General features: G+C 45.3%; 1 protein-coding gene across 3 annotated transcripts in view; it reads left to right on the top strand.

Annotated features, from left to right (window-relative positions):
* The window catches only part of ADNP (activity dependent neuroprotector homeobox), a 69,320-nt gene that overhangs the window by 11,052 nt on the left and 33,485 nt on the right, over positions 1 to 24,783 (top strand). The window contains exon 1 of one of the 3 annotated variants that reach the window (XM_081947036.1): positions 22,831 to 22,925. The exons of the other annotated variants lie outside the window; for them this stretch is intronic. The gene's annotated coding sequence lies outside the window, so the exon portion shown is untranslated. Of the gene's footprint in view, positions 1 to 22,830; positions 22,926 to 24,783 lie in introns of those variants that run through there. 3 annotated transcript variants of the gene reach the window in all.

Raw genomic sequence — 24,783 nt, 5'->3', positions numbered from 1 at the left:
GGAGCTAGAAAAGCAGTTTGAAAAGGCCAATGTACAACTACATCAACTGCTTGGCCTCCCATGGGGGATTCATCCCAGGAGCCACCCCCTATTGCCACTGAACAATTCATTGCAGACAGGGAGGATGAGGAATAACAGTTTTCCTCTGATGTTTCCATAGCCTCTGCAGGATCCCCCAGGCCTTTGTTGGCAGATAACACTGACCTATTTCAGTGTTCGCTTGAGGCAGAGGAGGATCTCCCACCAGTATTGCCCCTGGCTCCTCGGTTGCCCTTACCCCAGGCTGCTAAAAGGGCTCACCCGGTAGAGGAGCAAGGCCCGGCTTTGCAGAAATGCAGGAGGTGATAACTAAGTCTATTTCCCAGGGCATTGCAGTAGGGCTCAAGCAAAAGTCCAAGCGGGCATGCAGGTTTAGCTCCTCTACTACCCAGTCACGGGATACCACCCATAGGGCGTCTTCCCCGCACTCTTCGCTGGATAGTGAAGATTCTGCTGTAGACGAGGATGTCCTGCCTGAACAGGAATTCTCTGGGGATGAGGGTGTGGTTCCTGACAAACCTGCATTTACTGGTTTATTTAACCAAACTTCCTTCAAGACTTTATTATTAAGAAGACCAAGACGGCTACCTGCTTTGGGGCTTCTGTACCCGAGCAAGCCACTTCTGAAACAGTCGAGCATGGGGAGGGTCTCTTTGACGAGCCAGTGGTTGCTCAGGAAATAGTTCCAGTCCCAAAATTATATCTGAATGTGGTACAGCGCCAATGGGCCCAGCCTGGCACTCTGGCCACGCCTAGCAATAGCGACAGCAAATTATACACAGTGGACGCTGCCTTGGAGGACCTTCTAAAACTACCTCAGGTGGATCCACCGGTGCAGGCTCTCATTTTCTCTTCTGTCCTACCACCTGACCTTCTAGAAGGTCTGAAAGTGGAGGACAAGAGATCAGAAAACGCATGTCATAAGACACATCAGGCAGTGACTCGGGCCACCTCGGCTTCCTTTATGTCTAGGGCATCCCTTCTGTGGCTCCACTGCCTTGCCTCCAAGCTCCCTGCTAGTGACACTAAGATGAGACAGGAACTCAACAAACTTATGGCGGCGGCTGAATACACGGCCTGGTGAGTCCATTGCCAAACCATGGAGGATTCCTCCGGAGGAGGTCTCTCTCAACCAGGGGGCTCTATCACATCCGGAGCCCCAGTGGTTGCAGCTAGCTGTCTGCCACTGGAGAGGGCCTTCCTAGAAAGAGAGAGAATTTCCAATAAGGTCATTCAGATTATTCAAGCCTCTTGGCGACCATCGACTACCAAGATCACTTGGGCTGCTTTTGCCAGGTGGTGTGCTACAAAGACCATTGATCCCACTTCTGCCACCATCCCGCAGATTTTGGAATTTTTTCAGGAAGGGCTGGACCAAGGTCTAGCAGCGAACACGCTTCGACGGCAGGTGACAGCACTTTCTACGGTCCTGGTTCACAACAACCACTTCTCCCTCGCTCGTCACCCCAGTGTTCGCAGTTTTCTCAAAGGGGCCACCAATTTAAGACCTCCTGTTGTCCACCATTATCCCTCCTGGGAGTTGAACGTGGTCCTGAGGGCACTGATTGGCTCCGTTCGAGCCCCTTCGATCCTGTGACCTGAAACACCTAACCGTCAAAACAGTTTTTCTGTCTGTCCGGGAGGACCTTTCTATCATACATCCTGACAGGGTCGTACTAGGCCTAGATCCCTCATTCATCCCTAAGGTCAACACCTGTTCCATCGGAGCCAAGAAGTCATCCTTCCAGACTTTAGCCCGCATCCGAGACACCCTAGGGAGCGCAGATGGCACAAGCTAGAGCACGGAGTTGTTCCAACGGTCCGAATCACTCTTTGTATCGTTTCAACCTGCCACTATTGGGTGCAAGGTCACCTCTGCTACCATTGGCAGATGGTTGCACGCCTCCATTGCCCTTGCCTATCAGCTCCAATCGACACAGGTGCCACGTCACATCACAGCTTATTCTAAGGAGCGCCCGGCCCTAGTGACGTTTAGCTTGGGTATGTCCCATGCTTGGACTCTCCAAGCAGCGCACAGGAGAAGTAGCATTGGCTTACCTGAACGGTCTTCTCTGTGCGCTATGGAGCAGTCCAACCTCACCCTGAGGTCTCTCCCAGCGTTTATTGACTTTGACTTTCCTCAGTCAACATCCTTTCCTTACAGTGATGTTTTGTGACTTGTGACTAATCTTTGATACGATTTTGTAACAGACTTATGGAACCACCTTTGAACAGACTATCGGTCCACGCCTTCATCGAAAATCTGAGATACCGGTGCAAGAGGCATGGCTAAAGGTCTTCAATTCAGTCCAGGGCAGTCAGACAGAATTAACCCATGCTTGGACTCTCCCGCAACGCACAGAGAAGACCGTTCAGGTAACCCAACCTATCTATTAGTTTAATTTCACATTATTTTTTAAAAAATGGTGCATTGTAAATTGGACGGTTTGTATAAATAAAGGTGTTTAATTTTTTAAAATTGCATTAAAGGTCCTACTGTACTTATGTTTTTGACATCATCTGATATACTCTACCTGATACACCTCATAGAGACTGTATGTAGGCAGAGAATTATCTCAATTTGGGAAGGGCCAAGAAAGTTCTACTGCTGTGGACATTATATAGTAGTTGAACATGCAGTGGAAGGTGGCCCTTAAATTATTGGAACAACCTGTTGCTGCTAGTGATTTGCTCTAGCATTACTGTGTTTCCTTGAAAATAAGTCAGGGTCTTATTTTCTTTTGACCCACAAAATATGGCTTGGGCCTTATTATCAGGGGAGGACTTATTGTTTTGGGGTTGCCGGGCGCCTGCTCTCTTACGAGTGGGCTCCCAAAGAGCCAGGCACGGCCTCAGGGTCGAATGGCTGTGTTGCGCTGTCGCAGCAGCACTACACAGCAGCCATGAGGTGACCACGCTCATGAGCAGCCGCCCGGCAACCCCCCTTTCCAGCCAGGCACAGTGCCATTCACTGACCTAGATGTATCGCCAAGCCGCATGAGCGCCTGTTCGCCACCCTCCGGCTCTGTGGCTTGATGCCTTCGGAATGTCCCTAGGTCAGTGAATGGGGCTCTGCATGGCTGGAGAGGGGAGGTTGCGTGAGCGGCTTTTCCGCTCCCCACTCGCGTGCCTCCCAGGCTCACGGTGCCCTTGCCTAACTCTCCCTGCAGAACCAGGGCATCTTCACTGCCACTGACGCCGCATGCAGAGTCCCATTCACTGACCTAGGGGCATTCCGAAGATGCAAAGTCGTGGGAGCTGGAGGGCAGCAAAAAGGTGCTCATGTGGCATAGGGATACCCCTAGGTCAGGGAATGGCACTGTGCTCGGCTGGAAAGGGGAGGGTGCCGGGAGGCTGCTCGTGAATGGTCACCTCATGGCTGCTGTGTAGTGCTGCTGCAACAGCGTAACACAGCCGTTCGACCCTAAGGCTGTGCCTGGCTCTTCGGGAGCCCGCTCGCAAGAGAGCAGCCGCCCGGCAACCCCCATCTCCAGCTGGGCACAGCACCGCTCACTGACCTAGCGGTATCCCGAAGGCACCAAGCAATGCTAGCCTTTGCCCCCCACCTCATTCCCGCAACTTGGTGCCTTCAGGATACCTCTAGGTTGATGAACGGCGCTCTGCCTTGTCAGAGAGGGGTTGTCCAGGGGGCTTATTTTCGGGGGAGGGCTTACATTTTTGTCCACCCCAAAAATGTGGCATGGCCTTATTTTCAGGACATGTCATATTTTTGGGGAAACACTGTAAGTTTGCGTAATGAAGATTGTAAATTAATAATATCAGTTATATCTATTAAAAGGCAAGCATCTGCCTATATAGCATTCTAAATGTCTTTGTATAAGTAATGTCTTTGCCTAAAATAATTAAAGACTTGTTAATGCTCAAGTGGTTAATAATTTTGGAATTTTTAGTTATGTAAAAAAAATCATAGTTTTGTTGGAAGTTATGTGTTGTGGTCTACAAAGATATGCAAAGGAGCACAGTGGCTTGGATGGTTAGGACCTGGTTTGGAAGTTAGCAAGCCTGTGTTCAGGACCCGTGTGTTACCATGGGGCGGAGTAAGCTCTTGTCCTTTGCTCTAGCTCTTGCCAGGCATATGAAAGCAGCCCCCATCTGGGTGTCCCTAGGCAATAGTGATGTCACCAGCCAATCTTTTCAACCCAGAAGTGCCTCAACGCTTCTTTTTATTTATTTATTTATTTTTAATTTTCAAAACAAACACAACACATAAAATCTTCCTTCTTTACCTACTGTAGAAAGTGTATCAGTTGGTTACAAAAGGCTTTCGTGCATCTCTTCCACAGTCATCAAACATAATTCATATTAACTCAAGTATTTTAACTCGGATATTTATACATGTTACCATCATCATACCTCCATTTTCATTTGACTATAATTGTTTAAACGTCTTTCATCATAAAATATACCAAGATTTAATACATAACCACATACTGGCATTTCATTTACTATTTCTAAAATCCTCCAATAACACCGAATCCTTATATTCTAGCTAAACATCCATAATATTTAATAACAAAATTTTTTAATCTTCCTTTCCAAATCACTGTTTATAATTTACATCCAGTTTCCTTATGCTGTACCCATACATGTATATACGTTGTTATCATTATCCCTCCTTTATTTGACTATATCCTGTCTCATAACATTTTCCCCCTAATAATCAAGACTTAACTGTATCTAACTTAGTTCTTTTTTATTAACCTTTATATATAACCCAAAAGGATTTCTAATCTTCCTTTCATGTGTACCATTCAATAGTCATATCCAATTATTACTTATCATAACACTACACATTGGATACATTATTATCATTATCAATTATTTATTTAACTATATCTATTTTCACCAAATTTCACTAAGTTTAACTAGTTTTAAATTATACTCTTCCATCTATCAACCTGTATCTTTCCAGTAGCAAAACAGTCTCATATCTTCTGCCATTTGTGGTGTCAGTCCTCTAATCATCTCCTTAATCAAATTTGTATGGACTCCTCTTAGCAACTCTATTGCTTATAAAATCTCTCATGTAATTTCAATGCTCTTCTTCTGTTTCCTTAATCAGCTTATCTTTGATTGTCAGTAGTGTTATCAATGATGTTGCTAATAAAATTTCTCTCTTTAAATCCATAAATTGTTTTTGTTTTTTCTTCTTCTGTGTCTTGCCATCTGGGGTAGAGTTCCCCTCCATTTAATTCCTCTTTCAGTATTCCACTCTTTCCATTTTCAGAGAAAAACCAATCACCATAAATATCAGCAAATTTAATATCTTTATAGTAATTTTTCTCTTCGATTTTTAGGATTTTAACCACCACTTTTTCCACTTGATAAACATCTCCAACTTCTTCATCATATTTTACTGTTAGATGCTCTAAGTCTTCCAACTTCTCTATCCTCTCAAATGTGTTTGATAATTTCTGTATTGGTGAGAATATATTTTGCAGGCTTAAAGTTTCTTTCTGCTGTTGAAATTGTGCCATTATGTCCAGCTAACAAGCACTGCTGCTCTAGCTTGGAAGGTTTTAATAAGATTAAGCATAGATTCACAATGAAGGAGGAGCCAACGTCATGATGATACAGAAGTGCGGTCTTGATGCTCCGAGACTGCAGCTGATACTTTTGCCGCTAGGTGGTCCAATTGGACCTAAACCGTCCTGCAGAGATGATGAATAGGAAGAATACATCTTGCTGATCTCAGTGACATCGCAAAGTCCCTGTTCGATCCAAGAGAAGTTCTTCAAGACAGCGACAAAAAATCCAGCCATTAGATTGATGAAGTTTGGGCGGCTCCAAAACGGAAGGATACGGAAAGAGAAAGTGTTTCCAGCTGATGAGGAATTTTTACCGTTTTAAAAGAGACTGCCTATAAAAAACTTAAAATTAATTTAAATTGGAGAACAGAAGAAATAAGCAGCGGAATTAAGTTTGGAATGGTTTTGGACAGTGGGTTATTTTACTTTTTAAATGCTATGCTCATGGATGGAATTTATGCAAGTCTTTTAAAACGAATGGATTAAGTTTTCTTCTATTTTTTTCTTTTATTATTCTTCGTAACCTATGGACTAAAATTCTCTTTCATTACTGTGAGTGTTCTTCTAACTCATTCAAGAATCAGAGTTTTTTCGTTTTGAAAAATTTTATTGGTTTTTACAAATATTTTTAGGAAAAGGGTAAATAGGTATAGAAAATTTTGACAGCTACATCATGCGAAAGGTAGAAATCCCCCCAAATCTTGCAACTTTTACAGAAAAAAAACCATCAAGATTTAAATAAACATTGGCAACTTTTGGTTTTACATTATATCATCAATATATTCAATCATCTTTTGTGTCACTTCCAACAATTACATTATAACAACAATTGCAATAATGTTTCAACCTCATTTTTGTGACCTGAGTCTTTTCAGTGTTGCATCCTCCCCTCTGTCTGATGGCAGAGCCGCAGCCCCTCCCTTCTTCATATCTTGTGTAGTGTCCCCTGTTTCATCTAGGAGGGCACTGTGTTTTTTAATGAAGGCCTCCGCCTCCACAACTGTATTAATTCTAATTCTGCTGCCCTCCCAAAAAATCAGCATTCCTTCTGGCAATAACCATCTGAACCAAATTCCTTTATTATATAATTTCTTTGCTAAAGAGGAATATTTCTTCCTCTTATCTCTTACTTTCTTCCGAATTTGTTTAAGAATGGTTATTTCTTTGTCTTTATATTTTAGTGGTCCCACCCTTTGAGCTCCTAAGACCTCATCTCGTAGTCTTTCTAAGAAATTTAACATGTATTTCCCTTGGAACATTGTGTGTTCTAGCGAATGCTGAGTTGATCCTATAAATCAAATCAATATCCCACCAAAGCTGTTGTTTATGTCTTAATGTATTCTGCTAAAATTGTGGTCATGATCTCCTTGAGATCTTCATTCTCTGTTTCTGGAAAGTTTTGAAATCTAAGAAAAACACATTCTTTCAAATTCCACCTTTATCATGTGATTTTAAATTCTATATTCCCCTTCTGAATTGCCTTATCCTCTTCCCTCAGCCCAGTCGCGCCCTCCTCCAGCACACCTATTCTCTGTTTATTTTGTGTTGCTTGTTGTTGCGTTTCTCTGAGCTAGTCATTTAAATCTGCCAGTTGTTTTTTCAGTTCATCCTGTCCCTTTATAATAGTTTGAAACATTTGAGCAACAGATAAATCCTTTGAACTTTCTTCAGTTGTTTTAGGTTGTAGAAATGAAGCCAGTTGTGTCTTTTGAGTAATCGGGCTGGACGTAGAGGATGTCGGGGCCGAAGATGCCTTACCAGGCGGTAATTTTTTAGGACCCATATTAAGTTCAGAGATAGCTATAAGTCTGTACAAAGAAATGGGGTCTGTGGAGAAGCACAACCGGGAGAGATCGTGAGGCAAGCAAGCCCAGAAGAGAACGTTAGTCTTCCTATACAGCTCCAAGCCAAGTAATATGAATCAAATGTTCCAAATCCAAGGGAGATACGTGAAAGGAGAGGCTCCTGGAGATCTCTAGGGTGTGATATAATACGAAGCCAGAAATTCTTTCAAAAGGGAAACTTCATTCATAAGTGCAAAGAAGAAGGAGGAAGTTGGCCATCTTGGCTCCGCCTTCACAGGAGATCAGAAAGCAACATGTCCAACGTTTCCATAAAATAGTTTAAAAGAATCAACTCAGCAGCTACCTTTTCCAATTGTAGCAAAAAGTCATTCTCCCATTGCTTAGAGGAAGAGAAAGTAACTTTTAACTCACTCTCTCTCCTCCGAGAGAGAGGGATATTCCGAATGCCGCTTTTCCGAGGGTGGGTGGAAACCCCCCCTCCAGTCTTAACACTTCGGAAGATTGAAACCACAATTTAGAAAAGCTGCTGTTCCTCAATTGATTAGCTAAAGAGGAGATTGATGGAAACTTCCCACCTCACCGCATTTCAGCTGTAACATCCGATTAGTTATTTCCTTCCAGGCTCCGCTCGGCGAAGGCGCGCTGCTGTGCATCCCCCACGCTCCCTGGCTCCTGGGGCGAAGTTGGAGACCCCCCTGTGGCCGCCACTGATCCAGGGGGTCCCAACAAGCCGCCCTACGGCAGGGAGCCCCTCCAAGGCCCCCTGTGCTCCTAAAAGGAGCCCACCGAGAAGATGAGCAGCGGACGTGAACGTCCGTCGCCTTCGGGGACTGAAAGTCGTCTCTGAGAATCAAGAGTTTTTTAAAACTTGAAATACAAAAAAGAAAATTGCAATAATAACACTGCTACTTGGAGGCTGGAGTTTTGTGTATTGGAAGCGAAATAACACTGCTACTTGGAGGCTGGAGTTTTGTGTATTTTCTCACTGATTATTCTGGCTTGGCACTCCAAGTTCTCACTGCTTTTTTATAGAGAGTGATAAAAGAAAAGCATACAGATATCCCTTGAAGTATATCTTTAACCAGAGGAAACTCAGCGCTTCTGATATGAGTGCAATGCGATCCAAAGACATTCCTATCAACTAGTACCCTTCATTAAAAGATATGTCATTTAATTTCCTGAAGACAGTTATACAGCCTAGATATATTTAAGTCTGTACCATTAGTCCAATTTTTACTTTTCAGGCAATATCCCGCTGTGTAAAGTGTGTGCAACAATCAGAATATATGTTTTGTTTTAAACGTGGAAAAAACATCCTTTGGAAACTCTGATGAACTAATTTGGATTGATAGCAGTTCTGCAGAAATAATTTTGGTTTCAGTCAACGCAATAGCCAGAGAGATCCCAGCATGGCCTTATTGAATACTTGGCCGAGGTAGCACACTTTGCCCCCTCTCCCTTCAGCATTTCCTAGCATTTTGCCAGTCTTTCTGACATTTCCCCATTCCTCTGCTCACTTTCCTTCAGCTGAAGTCAATATATTGGCCTGTGTGCCTAAATATTATTCTAAATGTCTCAGCAATAAGGATTCAGCTTTCCAGCATAGAATACTCCTCAACAGACTGCCTACATAACCTTCCCAATATTCTCCATGGTTGTTACCAGTGTGTTTGTCTCCGCCCACCCCCAGTTTTAACCCTTACACCAAATTACTTCTGCCCAGAATTTCAGCCTATATGCAGAACAATACGGCCCTATTTCATTCCCTATATGGATTAAAACATCCATAATGAATGTGTTTTATTCAGGTATCATCTGAAAGAAGCATGGAGTAGTTTACACATGGAGTATTTTGCACATTCCTATATTTGTGTTATTCTTCCAGTGAAATTATCACTTCGCAGAAATGGCACTAAATTTTCCATCAAGTTGGTTGATGAAGGTCCCAAAGGTGCTTTTTTATGAGGCAATTGGGCTTTCTTGTTTTTTCTTTGAAGACCTTTTGCTTTTCATCCAAAAAGCTTCTTCAGCTCTCACAGGATAGAGGGGAATGGATTTATATTCCTTGCAGACAGCTGGTCATTTGCATCCTTTTAGAGGATGAAGGATAGTCCTATTCAGCAAGTGAAAATCTATTCCTGTAAGTTTCAAACTGAGCACAAATGCTGATTCTGTAATTAGACCTCAGGGAAAAGGGATCTCACCACATGATGTAAGGATTTGGGGGGTGCTTTATGACGTTAATTCATTCACATTGGTTGAGAACTACAGTTGTTAGACTCAGGACCATAATACAGTGGTATTGTAATGGTGGATGGATAGATGCAGTTTAATTTGATTTTGCATAGTAGTAGTATGTAATTTAAGGGATGCGGTGACTCGGCTAAGATGCTGAGCTTGTCGATGAGAAAGGTCGGCAGTTCCGCGGTTCGAATCCCAAGCACCGCGTAACGGGTTGAGCTCCCGTTACTTGTCCCAGCTTCTGCCAACCTAGCAGTTCGAAAGCATATAAAAATGCAAGTAGAAAAAATAGGAACCACCTTTGGTGGGAAGGTAACAGCGTTACATGTGGCGTTGAGTCATGCCAGCCACATGATCACCGGAGATGTCTTCAGACAGCACTGGCTCTTCAGCTTTAAAACAGAGATGAACTCCACCCCCTAGAGTTGGAAACGACTAGTACATATGCGCAAGGGGAACCTTTACCTTTTTAGTATGTGATTTGGTGATTTGCTGCTAAATTTCTGCAGCATAATCTCCAGAGGGTCTGATGCTTATTTAAAAAGATCTTGGAGCCCCTAGTGCCTCTTGAGTTGCCCTCCCCCCATATATGAAGAAAACAAGAATTTCTGTAGTAACTGAACAGATTTAAAAATCTGTTTAATAATAATTGGAAGTGACTGTTGAAGAAAACCCAGATGTTTCAGTCTTGGAATGTTGATTGTGCTTTACTGAAGTATTTTTAGAAAAGTTGCCAGGCTAACCCTGATGTAATTGCAACTATTTGGAAACACAATTGAAATGTTCCTCAGCTTGATTTCCATCATATTTGTGAATGGCAGTTCTACATACTTTTATTCTTTTCTTTAAAAAAATAAATCTCAATTTCCTTCTAAAACATTTTCACAGAATAATGTCAATGCCTTTAAAATAAGTTAGAAGGAATCATTGTGGCAAAAATAATTTAGATGGAAATGAAGACCTTGCATCAGATGTTGCAGGCTCGACTAATATGTCCAGTAGGCCTGTGTGAATAAGCTCTGATTTTATTTGAATTGAAGATTCAAGAAGCACTTGATTCAAGTCCACATTTAAATTTGGTTAGCACAACCTGATTTAATATACTTTGAAATTAAAAATTTGTTATAAAAGGAGATCTCCTATTTAGGATGTAAAGGGAATCTTTAAATGTCTGAAACTGCTTCAGTTTAATATTTTTATTCCATTTCATTTTTAAATGTAACAAATATATCAAAAGCTAAATAGAATCTGGTAGGTTAAAACTTTCCTCACAGTATGCCATCTTTCTGCACTAGATTAAAAAAAACCAGGTTTTTAAAGTAGTTGTAGGGCTTTAAAGTTCATCTTCTGTCACTGTCCCTTTCATGTGGAATAACATTTCCTTGAAGGTTAAGATTGAGGAGCAAGAAGTAGTCATTGTCACGTTATCCCTGTGCTGGTTTTTCGTTCATTTGTTCATGCTGTGGTAAGGAAGCCGATGGGGGTGCTTGCCTGTTTTAGCTGGAAGTGTTTGTATGGATCAAACAAGTGTGTAACTGGAGAGGAATGGGGCAAAGTGAAGCAGAGGATGGCAATGCCTGCCAGCTGCCATGTTTGCCACTTTTAGGGCCTTCTGGGTTGAGATCTTTGGCTGCATTTTCCATATTGCCCCTGTTTGGGGCTTGTCAGACTGGATAACTCATCAGTGGTTTGGGACTGCTTTTCGTACAGGTAGTCCTCGACTTAACAGCCACAGTTGAGCCCCAAATGTATGTTAAGCGAGACATTTGTGAAATGACTTTACCCCATTTTATGACATTTCTTGTCCCAGTTGTTAAGTGAATCACTGCAGTTGATAAGTTAGTAACTCAGTTGTTAAGTGAATCTGGCTTCCCCATCATAAATCTGAACCAGTTGCCAAGCTCCTGAATTTTAATCACGTGATATAGGGATGCTGTAAAGGTTGTAATTGAAAAATGGTCGTAAGTCACAATTTTCAGTGTCGTTGTAACTTTGACCACTAAACAAACTCTTATAAGTCAAAGATTACCTGTACTTTGTGATATTTGGGGGCTGTTTTCTGAGGAACCGGACTGCTGAGCAGGCTGGAGAACAGATGGACCATGTTGGGCCGGCCTTGCTTTCATGCTTAATCTCCTGCTTGATCTACAGTTGGATTTGTGAATTTGGCTGCTATCTGATGCCTGATTCAGCTGTTTGTATGTGTGAAGACAGTTCTCTTTACATCTTTATATATCTTGTGATTGCTGCTGGCCAGTGTTGCAGGACACTGCTAGACTCTGGACACATCTGTTATTGAATAGAGGTTGCCACAAAGAAGAGGGAGTCAAACTATTCTCCAAGGCACCTGAGGGTAGAACAAGAAGCAATGGGTGGAAACTAATCAAGGAGAGAAGCAACTTAGAACTGAGGAGAAATTTCCTTACAGTTAGAACAATTAATCAGTGGAACAGCTTGCCTCCAGAAGTTGTGAATGCCCCAACACTGGAAGTCTTTAAGAAGATGTTGGATAGCCATCTGTCTGAAACGGTATAGGGTTTCCTGCCTAGGCAGGGGGTTGGACTAGAAGACCTCCAAGGTCCCTTCCAACTCTACTATTGTATTGTATTGAATGCAGTATTATTGAATGCAGTATTATTTCCAATATTGCTTCTTATCCCTTTTACTGGGTGTTGGAGATGAGGGTGGTGGCCAAGTTGGGGGGGGGGTTATAGCAGAGTGGCAGGCTACTCTGCACTATTTACCTTACATTCTAGGTTAGCTCAATATGAAGAAACATTGAGGAGAAAAGGAAAGCCAACCAGCTTCAGCTCCTAGCCTTGCCTGGGTATTATTCCCTCTTCTGAGTGAGAGCCTGAAGGGAATTGATAGGGAGTGATTTGAATGGAATTCCTATCAGTTGGTGAGAGCATCAGGGCTTTGTAATTGTTAGTGTGTGTGCATATGCTGTGTGTATGTTGTATGGATGTTGCAATGAGTGTACTCTGTTGACACTGAGAGTTCAGCTGAAGAGCCTTGGGATGCCTGACTTCTCCTGTGCGCTGCTTGGAGAGTCCAAGCATGGACTATGTTCTATTTGCCCAGAGACTGAGAAGTAAAAAGCTTTGGCCACACCTCTTCTCGGCTGAGCTTGAGTTTTATCTTCTCAGTTTGGCTAGAGAGACACGTTTACTCATTATCCATGCTTGGATTCTTCCAATTAGTGATTTAAAAGCTAGAACATCAGCAAAAAAAAAAAAAGGCTAGTTTGAGCTGGGGGCTTCTCCCCCCACCGAGTTACAGAGCGGCAGCATTCAAACTTAATCGCTGTGCTATGAGTGACTCAGTCTTCGATCGGCGTGGAGGGAGCGCTGAAGCCATTTTTCACGCCATTTTTTGCTCCGTGAGGGAGCAGCAACCTGTTTCAAGCTGATCCCCACTCTGTCGGCTTTTTCAAACGGTCGCAGACTGCCCCTGCAGTTGCAGGCATCTCTGTGCTCTGAAGCTTGAGGGTTCCTGTTCCAGATTCTAGATTCTCTGGGGAGCTTGCAAACTCTGTTGCTGGTTTCACACCATTTTGTTTTCTGTGGTTGGCATTCACAGTGAGTGTTTTTTTGCAGTCCCTTTGTTTCGTGAACGTGCAGGCAAAATTAATTTTGGTTTATTAGCCAGTGTTGAGTTGAGGGGAGTCCTTCCCAGGCTTGGGATTTGCCCCTCTTTTGGTTTGCCAGTAGAGCGGGAAAAAGATTCAGGAATGCAAACAGTCATTCTCCATAGTGAGGGGAGGAGTATCCAGACTGGGTTAACCTTGTCCTCTCACTGATTGGACTGAGTCAGATAAGCTCTTTGGGAATGCCCACTGGTCACCAGGTACTACCCAGTTATCGACTCAGTCTACTCACTGGACGGTTGACCATTCTGGATCTCCAGCAAATTTCTACAATTTAAAGGAAAAAAGACTTGGACCCGCGAATTTTGCCTCCCAGCACCGTGCTTTAGCCTCTCATCTACAAGAAGGACTGCCACAAGCCCTCTGGGTGGCACACTGCCCTGGCCACTGTGTGAGACCGGAGTCACTCAGTGAGGACCTTTGCCGGGCAAGCAATGAAGAGGGCACAAGCCTCCTGGAGGCAAGCCCTGCCGTGGAGGTTCTTCAAGCGCAGGAGCCCCAGGGTCGAGCGGCGAACCGCGGCTTTTCCAAGCACCGCAGAGCACCCGCGCTACCTCCACGTGGCCAGACAATCACAGGGAAGCCAAAGAGGAAATCCCTGGCCACAGTGGCGTTGGAAGGAGGCAGGAATCCAGCGGCAAGGGTGCGCGGCAGCTCCGGAAAGCCCAAGCAGCTAGGTGAGCACTTTTAAAAGTCGCGCCCTTTCTTCTAAGCTGTGCGGCGCCATTTTGAAGCCGGGAGGACCCACGTGGTCCACGATGGCCCAGCAACTCCGAGAGGCCATGTGACCCACGTGGCCCAGCAACTCCAAGGAAGCAGGAAGCCAGGCAGCTGCTAATCCAGCCAGCAGCCCCACCGGAGTGGCAGAAGAGCATTCAACCAGGTCAGTGGTCTTCCCAGAGACTGCCCATAGAAGTGGGGGGAGGAAAGGCTAAGTCTAAACAGAAGCACCTCTCCCCCAGGGTAGATCCAGGGAAGGGGGGGGCAGAAACCTCCCAAGCCTCCCTCGAAGTACTCTATACCTTTTTGTCAGTTTAAAAGAATAACTTTCCAACCAATCATCACATATATGATTGTTGTAGCATCCTGTCATCACATGATCATCATACAGTATATATGCTTCACAACTGGCTTGTGACAAGCACAGTTAATAGAGAAGGTTGGAAGTAAAATTGTATGCCACAGTCACATAATGTTTGGTTTAATGACCACAGCACTTCATTTAATGATCAAAGGTTAATAGCATCTATAATGTCAACTATTATGGAATCAGCGATAAATATTTTAGTTCAAATTTGGCACTTTAGTGGAATAGATGAGTTAAATTGTATGTAATTGAACTGTTTTTTAGTTAAGTTATAATTAACTGTTTCATGGCAAAATATTTAAAACTTCATTTATCACTATTCTGAAATTAGCAGCAGAGTATCTGGAAGGTTGAAATCCCTTCCCATTGATTTCTGAATATTAACTATTTTAGTATATTTATTGCATAACAATTGTGACAGCACATTGGTGTACTATTTGCAAATATTTTAGATATTAATATTGTTAATGGAATTGTCTATGCTTTGTGATTTTCTGTATGGATGTCTGAGGCATTCACTGTTAAGCATGCACAATTTGGTTGTAAATGCATTTAGGTCAGAAAACGATTTTTTTCATTATAGTCCTATTTGCAAATAATCTCTGACTGAGTAGCTAAATGAGAAATTGATGTAACTCCTAAAAATGAAGTTCTCTATTTTGTGAGGCAAAAGCCTGGGGAAGAACCAGTTCTTCATCAACTTCCTGAAAGCCCAGAGGGTCGAGATATCTGCTCCCCCCCCCTTTACTACCACTATATCCATATATTCTTTGAATTAGATATAAGTATTTATATATGTGTATGTGTATTCATTTATTATATAATAAGTTTTCTTAGCACCACCAGGCTCTTAATGATTTGGTGATATAAACATTGAAAGAAAAATATTACTTTTCAAGTGTTTTCTGTTCCATTAAATACCATATTTTTTGAAGTATAAGACCAGTGGTGAAATTCAGATTCAAATATAGACGGTCATTATGTTAAAACAGTTAATACAATTAACATAAAACTCTACCTTCTAGCATTTGTTTTTGTGCCACTTAATAATTTCAGCCACATGATTTTCACTACTTTGTTTATCTACTGTATTTTTATTTGAAAGACATATAGGTGCCACATGGTGGCCCTTGAAACATGAATAAATGAAGAAAAGTGGAGGATAATTTTTCTTGATATTCTTCGCTAATTTTATATTTGCAGCAATATAATATGGTCTAGTATCTTAAAATTTAAACTGTTAAATTCAAAGCTGTGTTTGCAAAAATGAAACACTTCATGAACTTTGAGGCCATTTATATAATAACATAGTAAATATGATTTGTTACAGAATTTATACTACACATAGTGTTATTTTCAGATACTATCTTCTTGAATCAGAATAAGCAAATCTAATTAGCCCTTGGGGTTTATAGCTCTTGTTAATTATTGGGGGTTCACTAGCTTTGAGACTTGGGTTCATTTAGATGAAATACGACAATTTTTGTAAGGAAAATGTTAACCTTTGGTGAAATTATTGCATTAGTTTCTATTGGTTCTTATTGCTTTATTGAAAAAAAAAGATCAATACTCTATTTTTCACTTTAGAACACAGCTTAGTAAATCTATTCAGAGGTTATGCAGAAAGCAGTTTTCATGCTACAGTATTTAAATTATTGTTTGGAATACTATCTGTCATTTGATAATTGAATTGAATTGAAAGCTTTGAATTTGTTTATTTTCCTGTACACCGCTTGGAGAGTCCAAGCAATGGGTTAATTCAGTCTGCTTGCCCTTAGGACTGAGGAACTATTTTTCCTTAAGCCACACCTCCTCCTGGTGTGCTCAATCCCCCAGAATTCTTCCTCAGTCAGCCCGTTTGGACGTATTTAGTTAGAGCTCTGAGCTAAATTGATCCTTTTTTGGCTTGGACTCTCTAATTGCGTTTAAAGTCTTTTTTCTAATATTCCCCAACCTCGTGAGACGTTTCTCTCTTCAATTCTGCGACTTTCTTCAGTAGAATCTGCATTTGAAGGCCAGGAGGTAAGCTGGAAGGTGGTGGGGGGTGCTCCTCAGCCGATCCCCTTGGGACGGCTTCGGAGGCCTGCCGCTTGTCGTTTAAAACGGCGCGGCTGCAGCGGCGAGGTTCCTAAGTCCCCAGGCCCCTCGTTTGTTATTTTAGTCGAAGTATTTTCGCTCCCCGGCCTGCTAGAGGACCTCTGCCGCAGGGAGGAGTGGGCGATCGTCGCCATTGCGAGGCGCGTTCGTCCCTCGCTCTCCCTTAGCCCCACGCTGTTGCGGCGGCCATTTTTAGGCGCGAAAATAGCGCGCCCAGCCATGGCCGCCATTTTGCATCAGCCTCGTTGTCAGGAGGCCGCTGGAGGTGGCAGGGCCTAGCAAGGGTTTCTCGGGCTAGGATCACCACCTTCGCCCTTTATCTATTTTTGCGAGCGGCGCTGGTTCCTGTGCCATTCCAACGGTCATCATACCAGCTCAGGGAGGAGGCCTTAAGCAAGCGCAGGCCTAAAGATTTTTTCTATAGTTATTCTCCTCCCTGCTTCTCCTGCGGAGCCTTGCACCTCGGTGCAGGCCCCAATCCTACCCCTGGGCCTCCGACTGGTGTTAAACATGGGATGATTTCATAGTATTGATTCGATTATTCGTATATATGGCAATTTTAACGATTCATTTCGTTTTGTTTCCCATTACAGCAACCAGTCTATATCTATCCTTCTGCCTTATCATAGCCTTGCTCCATCTTGTGTGGTCATTGACTATGGACCTGCCCAGTCCTCCCGATTCCCAAGACGTTAGGCCGAGCCTCTCGCAGGCCCCTAGCAAGGGTTCCTCCTCTTCGGGGAGTGGGGGTGCGGGCAAGAGTGGTGGGGGTAGCTCTGGGAAACAGCGTTCCAGAACCCCTTCGGTGGCTGAGGCCAAGGATGCTGAAAGGCGCCAGCGGGCCCTTGACAAGCAATTCGAGAAGGCCAGACGCCAGGCAGACAGGGTGCAATCCCTTTCAGGAGCCCCTCCCTCCCGAGAAGATCTCCAGTCGGTCCTCGCCGAGGAGGTGGAATCTCAGGACCTATCCCCTAATAGGTCATTTGCAGAGCCGGCTTCCCCGGTCCCTTCTTGGGCCTGTGAACAGGTTCCTCCCCCTGGGGATGCTAGCATAGACGATATGCAGGGTGAGGCTTCACCCCCCCTAGAAGAGGGCTTGGATCCCGATTCTGACTCTGAGGAGTTATCGCCCCGCATGCAGGAGCTAATGGCCCGCGCCATTGCCAAGGGCATCACGGAGGCCATGAAATTTAAAAGCCCTACCGCAGTGGCCCCTAGGGGTCCCAAACCCGATCAGGCAGCTCCACCCCCAAGCAAGCGTGCTCGCCATCCTTCCCTGGAATCCTCGGTGGTCAGCGAGGCCTCTGCCATTGAGGACCCTGACCCGGAGGTGCTAGGCCTCTCGGACGACGAGGACCTTCCCCCCGAAGCGCCCGCCTTTGCGGGTCTCTTCAAGCCCAGCCTTTTTAAATCGGTCCTTCACAAGGTCAAGGCTGCCACCAGGGTGGGGATCAAGCCCAAGCCGATCGCGCCGGCGGATGATGCCCCTCCGGCTAATCCCAATGCGGTCATGTTTGATGTGCCAGCGCCCCAGCAAGAGCTGGTTCCGGTCCCGGGGCTGTTCCTCGACTTAATCCAGCGCCAGTGGGCTCAGCCTGCCACGCAATCCTCTCCCAGCGGGGTAGATAGGAAGCTTTATACTATGGAGCCAGTGTTGGAGGACCTTCTGGCCCTTCCCACTGTCGACCCGCCCATCGCTGCGCTCACTTCCAACTCCTCTCTACCGGCCGACCTCCTGGAAGGCCTCAAAGCGGAGGACAAGAAGGCGGAAAAGGCGTGCCACAAGACCCATCTGGCGGCTGCCTGGGCCATCAGGGCCTCTTCTTCCGCTTCCTTTTTTAATAGGGCCTCTGTGATCTGGCTGCGCGAGCTCCTAAACAAGCTCCCGGCGGGAGACATCCGTCTCCACCAGGACGTGTCAAAAATAATCGCGGCCTCCCAGTATGCCGCTGACGCGTCCCTCAACGCCACCAAATTTGCCTCCAGGGCCCTCGGTTCTAACATAACTTCCCGTCGACTGATCTGGCTCCGGCATTGGCAAGCGGACCAGAAAAACAAATGGAAGCTGGCTTCCGCCCCCTTTAAGGGGTCCAAATTGTTTGGCGAGTCCCTGGATCCTCTCCTCATTGAGTCCAAGGACAAGAGGAAGATCCTACCTTCTCTAAACAAAAAACAGGAACGTAAGGCCGCTCCCTACTCTAGGAGGCAGTCCTTTCGTGCCTCCGAGCCTTCCACCTCTGCCTCTTCCTTCTCTCCCTCTAATAGGTCCTTCGGCCAGCAGGGCGACAGGTCCCAAGACAGAGCGCCCTTTCGAGACAGAGGCAGGCAGCAGTTCGGCTTCCGCAAGTATAACCGCGGTGGGGCCTCCAACAGGCCGTTCCGTAAGTCAAAGTGACTGCCAGGGCTTGGCGCCCATCGGGGGTCGCCTCCAGCTGTTCGCCTCCCATTGGGCCCAGAACACCGAGGATGCTTGGGTTCTGCAGACAGTCAGGGAAGGCCTCTCCCTGGAATTCCTGTCCCTCCCCCCTCGGACCTTCATCCGGTGCCCTGTCCCGTCCTGTCCCCAAAAGAGGCAGCGTATGGACCAGGAAGTCCTTCATCTCCTGGACATCAGGGCCGTGGAACCAGTTCCCCAGGGCGAAGAGGGGAGGGGGTTTTACTCCATCCTCTTCCTGGTGTCAAAGAACTCGGGGGGGTGGAGAGCCATCTTGGACCTCAAAAACCTCAACAGGCATATCGCCTACCGGAGGTTCAAGATGCAGTCTCTGCAGACTATTCTGGCGGGGATTCGACAGGGAGATCTTCTCACATCTATAGATCTCAAAGAGGCATACCTCCACATCCCCATCCGTCCTCAGCACAGGAAGTTCCTGCGCTTCTATTATGCGGGTCGCCACTTCCAGTACAAAGCTCTTCCATTCGGCCTCTCGTCCGCTCCTCGGACGTTTACCAAAGTGCTGGCGGTAGTGGCGGCTCAGCTAAGACGCAGGCCCATAAGGCTCCAGTGCTACCTGGACGACATCCTGATCCAGTCGTCGTCCAGGCAGCAGGCCCTTCGGGATCTCCAAACCACTATGAGATCCCTCAGAAATCACGGCTTCACTCTAAACATAGAGAAGAGCCATCTCTCTCCAACCAACAGACTTGTACACCTGGGGGCGGTGATAGATACCAACTTGTGCAGGGTTTTCCTCTCCCGAGACAGGTTGACCGGTCTAAGGTCCATGACCCACAAGGTGTTGAGCTTGAGGCAGGCTCCAGTGGTCCTTCTGTCGCAGCTGCTGGGAAAAATGATCTCCTGCATTTCCATCGTGCCGTGGGCCCGCCTGCATTCCAGGTCTCTTCAGTGGCTGTTGCTGCCGCACCAGAGGGCATCCAGGAGCAACTCTACCAGGCCGATTCGAGTTCCCCCGGACGTGAAGAGGTCTCTACGCTGGTGGGTGTCTCCGGCCATCCTCAAGGGCCACCTATTCAAGGAGCCCGAGAGGTTAATCCTCACCACAGACGCCAGCCTCGCCGGCTGGGGAGCCCACATGGGGTCCCTGGTTGTTCAGGGCAAGTGGTCCCAAGTGGAATCCAGCTACAGCATCAACCTGCTGGAACTGAGAGCTGCTCGCCTGGCCCTGCGCCATTTCAGCCGGTCCATCCGTCGTCAACATGTGCTTCTGATGACGGACAATGTGGCCACCAAGGCCCACATCAACCGCCAGGGCGGCACCAGGTCCAGAGCACTGATGAGAGAGGCGGAGTCCCTGGGCCGCTGGGCGGAGCGACATCTGGAGTCCCTTCGCTCCGACCATATATCTGGAGTGGACAACACACAGGCAGACTGGTTGAGCAGGACGACCATAGATCCTGCGGAGTGGAGATTGGACTCTCGCCTGTTCCACCAGATGTGCGACAGATTCGGAACTCCGACAGTAGACCTGTTTGCGTCCAGGGACAACAAGCAGCTCGACCGCTTCTACTCCCGGTTCTTCACCCCGGGGGCGGAGGGGACAGATGCACTGCGTTGCAAGTGGCCCCGCGAGTTCCTGTATGCATTCCCTCCCCTGCCTCTCCTTCCTCAATTTATCTCCAAAGTCATCGCAGAGGGAGCGGAGGTCCTCCTCGTGGCCCCCCATTGGCCCCGCAGGTCGTGGTTCGCCGACCTTGTCCACCTGTCGGTTTCTCCTCCGTGGCGCATTCCTCCGGACCAGATCTCTCTCAGCCAGGGGGCCGTGATTCATCCAGAGCCTCAGTGGCTCCAGTTGGCCGTCTGGCACTTGAGGGGGATCAATTAAAAGGCCAAGGTCTGTCGGAGGAGGTGGTGAACACCATTCAGGCGGCGAGACGTCCTTCAACCACCAGGATTTATGATGCTTCCTGGGCCGCCTTCGCCAAGTGGTGTGAGGAGCTGCTCATCGAGCCGACGACCGCGCCTGTTTCCAGAGTGCTTGACTTCCTTCAAGCGGGTCTCAACAGGGGCCTGGCCCCGAACACCCTTCGACGCCAAGTGGCGGCCTTGTCCACCGTCTGGTCGGGCGACCACCTTTTGCCTCTCAGCAAGATCCCGAAGGTGCGCCTTTTCCTCAAGGGCGCCTCTAACCTTCGCCCTCCCACCGTTCATCGCTACCCCACTTGGCAGCTGTCCGTGGTCCTGCGGGCCCTTTCTGGCCCTCCATTCGAGCCTTTACGCACTACTTCTCTTCGATTCCTGACGCTGAAGACGGCCTTCTTGATTGCCATCACGTCAGCTCGCAGGATTTCGGAGCTGGCGGCTCTCTCTGTTCGCCAGGATCTGTGCGTCATCCACCCTGACAGGGTCATTTTGAGGCTGGACCCGACCTTTACCCCCAAAATAAACTCGTGGTTCCATAGAGCGCAAGACATTGTGTTGCCAAATTTTTGTCCTCATCCGTCGCATCCCAGAGAGCGATCCTGGCACAATCTTGATGTCAGGAGGGCCCTGAAGGTCTACATCGCTCGTACGGCGGAATTCAGGAAGTCAGAGGCCCTTTTCCTCTCCTTCCAGCCCGGTTCCCTAGGGAAGAAGGTCACTTCCTCCACAATTGGCAGGTGGCTTCGCGCTTGCATTGCGACTGCCTATGAAAGTCAATCCAAGGCCGCTCCGCGCGGCATCACTGCACACTCCACACGAAGTGCTGCTACTTCAGCGGCCTGGGCCACCCAGGCTTCGATTCTGGACATCTGCAGGGCCGCTACGTGGTCCTCTCCTTCTCCATTTGTGCGACACCATAAACTGGACATTTTCGCCTCGGCTGAGGCGTCTTTCGGCAGGCGTGTGCTCCAGGCGGTTGTGTCAGAGACCGAATCCCGGGAGCCTTCTTCTGCCCGCCCAGATGGACAATAACTTTGGTATGTCCCATTGCTTGGACTCTCCAAGCGGTGTACAGGAAAATGACCATTGGCTTACCTGAAGGGTCCTTTTCTGTACACCGCGGGAGAGTCCAACCCACCCTGGCTCTCAAGGCCGGGATTCGGGTTCCTCGTGTCAACAGTACATCATCTTGGACGCTTCGCTCCGTCCGCACGAACTGACTCCTTCTAAGAATTCTGGGGGATTGAGCACACCAGGAGGAGGTGTGGCTTAAGGAAAAATAGTTCCTCAGTCCTAAGGGCAAGCAGACTGAATTAACCCATTGCTTGGACTCTCCCGCGGTGTACAGAAAAGGACCCTTCAGGTAAGCCAATGGTCAGTTTCTGAGTTAAAAGCTAAATGGATTTTGATTGCTGGCTACCATATTTTTCTTCTGCAGTAACATTTGTATGGTACTTGGGCTATATCATTTGATTCAATTCTAAAGAAGTTTTGTTTGTACTATAAATAAGAGAGTATTGCAATCCTTTAAGCAATCAGTAATTGCTGAGATCCAGTAAAACTGTGCATTACTGTTCATCAGTTTTGAAACTTAAGGACCTGGGAAAGCTTAAAATTAAAAACAGATGAAATAGCCTGGTTCAATTAATTGTTTAAATTGGAATACTTGGTTTTCAACAACATTACAGAATAATAAAATAATTAGATACAATTTATCCTTCCTTTTATATCTTACACTATGTAATAAAGTTGAATTGTATATTAGCTATTTATTATTTTGTAATTCACTCAGCTAGGAGTATTAGGTCTGAATTAGTCCATTTGCTTTCTCAGAAAACTGCAGAAAGAACATCATTCAAAACAGAACTTTTTCTTCTTACAGCCCCTTATGTTCCTAGAATACATATTCCTAAGTAACATGTGATATGGCATGGGGCATAAATTAGCAGAAATCACTAATCACCAGTTCATGCCAGGGCTTTTTTGATTGAAGCTTATGAATGAACTTTGATTCCCGTTTTTTTATATTCGTTCTGCTATAGCATGGGTGCACAGTCTGTGGCCCAGGGGCCACATGCGGCCCCTCAAGACTTTTTGAGCAGCCATGAGATCTCTCCTCAGTTACTGCCAACTTTTGGTAAGTAAGTAAAAGTTCGACTTAAATAGTTTACAGAATGAATAAGGTTGGGAGAGGGTGGCTGGGAGGACCTAAATGTATTTTTTTTTTAAAAAGTTGAGGCTTAAGAAAAATAGTTTTTTCTCTGGATACAACCATTTTCTGTTTTGAACACACACTTTCCTCTTGCACTACTCATATGTAATTATAAATATATATAATCCATATGTGGGTTATTTTTTTACAAAAAAGAAAGTGTGCGCCTGTATGCTATAGCAAAACAATTGCAGATAAAACTTGAACAATTGCTTTACTTTTGACAGTCATACACTCATTGTGATTGTTTTTATTTCAACTTGTACTTAAATTGGCAATAATTTTAATCTTTGTAAGGATCCCAAGTCAGTATTATGTACAAAGGTTGTCTTCAAGTATATTGATAAAAGTGCTCATTTAGAAATTACTGCTGTGAAATTTTCAGTGTTAGTGCAGAACATCTATCTGTTTTGTAGGGCATGCCCTCCCCACAATTTGATTGTGCAGGTTTCAGAACTCTAGAGCAGATTTAGAAATAGGTACCAAATAAGCAGTATCCATTTGAGCAACATGGAATGCTATTGGTATAAATGATTCGCTTCTTGAAATTCAATATTGTTGTATTGTAACCATGAAAATATATAAATAAGACACCTTCTGTAATATAAAATATTTTAAATATCTATGCATCCTTAAAATGTATACTCAGGAAATAACCTTCTGTATAATAGGTTATTTGTTTGACGTGGTCAAACAAAAAGAGATGACAAGACTGAACATGGGCATCTTAGGAATCAGTGAACTAAAATGGACAGGAGTGGGTGAATTTAATTCAGATGACCATCAGGTATACTACTGCGGGCAAGAAATGGAGTAGCCTTCATAGTCAATAAAAGAGTAGGAAAAGCAATACTGGGATACAACCCCCAAAATGACAGAACATCACAGTAGTCCAAGTCTGTGCCCCAACCACTGGTGCTGAAGAGGATGAAATTAACCGGTTCTATGAAGCCCTACAGCGCCTTATAGAATTAACACCAAAAATGATGTCCTTATCGCCATGGGGGATTGGAATGCTAAAGTAGGAAGCCAAAAGATAACCAAAATAACAGGTAAGTTTGGCCTTGGGAGTTCAAAATAAAGCAGGGCACAGGCTGGTAGAATTTTGTCAAGAGAATACGATGGTCATAGCAAACACACTTTTCCAACAACCCAAACGACGACTCTACATATAGACATCACCAGATGGTCAACGCAATCAGATTGACTATGTGCTCTGCAGCCAAAGATGGAGAAGCTTTATACAGTCAATAAAAACAAGACCAGGAGCTGGTCTTGTTTTTAGTGGCTTTGATCATGAGCTTCTCATGAGCTTAAATAGTAGGGAAAAGCACTAGACCACTCAAACATGAACTAAATCATATCCCTGATGAATATACATTGGAGGTGACAAATAGATTTAAGGAATTAGATCTGATAGACAGTGTCTGAAGAACTATGCATGGAGGTTCGCAACATTGTACAAGAGGTAGAAACAAAAACCATCCCAAAGAAAAAGAAATGCAAGAAAGCAAAATGGCTGTCTGAGGAAGCTTTACAAATAGCTGAGGAAAGAAGGGAAGCAAAAGGCAAGGGAGAAAGAGAAAGATACACTCAATTTTTATGCAGAATTCCAGAGAATAGCTAGAAGAAATAACAATGCAAAGAATAGAAGAAAACAAGAGGACCAGAGGTCTCTTCAAGAAAATTGGAGATATGAAGGAAACATTTCATGCAAAGATGGGCGTGATAAAGGATCAAAATGGCAGGGACCTAACAGGAAGAAGAGATTAAGAAGAGGTGG

The sequence above is a fragment of the Natrix helvetica genome, assembly GCF_964273705.1.
Source record: "Natrix helvetica genome assembly, chromosome: 3".
Classification (NCBI taxonomy): Eukaryota; Metazoa; Chordata; class Lepidosauria; order Squamata; family Natricidae; genus Natrix; species Natrix helvetica.
The sequence above is the reverse complement of the archived record's forward strand: the minus strand, read 5'-3'. Positions and strand labels throughout refer to the sequence as shown.